This window comes from Porites lutea, chromosome 11 (genome assembly GCF_958299795.1).
Source record: "Porites lutea chromosome 11, jaPorLute2.1, whole genome shotgun sequence".
NCBI lineage: Eukaryota > Metazoa > Cnidaria > Anthozoa > Scleractinia > Poritidae > Porites > Porites lutea.
This window is the reverse complement of record NC_133211.1, coordinates 4,874,349-4,875,114: the sequence shown is the minus strand read 5'-3', so window position 1 is coordinate 4,875,114 and position 766 is coordinate 4,874,349.

The following is a 766-nucleotide window of genomic DNA, read 5'->3' as shown; positions in this document are numbered from 1 at the left end:
TGAAATCACTTTGGAATGTGTATCGATTGATCGCCAGTCGGGTCAGGTCTGTACGTGCTCTACACCAAAAAGTTTTTCACCTCCCTCAACTCTCTTGCGTTTTTGTGTGAGTAGGTGGACTAAAGTACGACTGTCATGTTCGATTGCTGGTATGCGATAGAGTGTGGGACTAGCTGGCAATCATATCGATTGAGGATGTCCTACAATTGTAGCTCACTCCTGGACGTTCTGAGCGTAGACTTATTTTTGCAACACGTATCCTGCTAGAGGAACAGAAACGTAGAGGTTAGCGCTTACCCATGGATGCGAATTGTCTGTTGTCTATCCCAATGTACTTCAGGTTAAAGTCTGTTATATTGGTTTCGAGGGGTTTTCAATAAGTAAGGTAAAGCCTGGTCTCGTTTTCCTTTATTGGAAAAACGTGTTAGACGTACTTCAGTTTTTCTTTGATGGTTAACCTCTGATTTCCTATTATTTGTTAAGTCGTTGGTACACTACCATCTAGTGTCCGCTTGGAGAGGAATATCTTGAAAGCTGCAATTGTCATGCCTAGAACATAATCACAAGGAATAACTTCCTGCAGGTTCTAGAGCGTTAGTTCGTAACTTCAGTACATTCATGACGTAACACCGTGCCCAGGCGACTGAAAGTTTTTTGACCTTGGATAGTGGTAAAAGAAAAAATGTAATATTAACAAGGTGTTATCATTTTTATCTAAAACGTAGTGCAAAAGAAAAAGAGAAATGTAATTCAGTGTAATTCATGT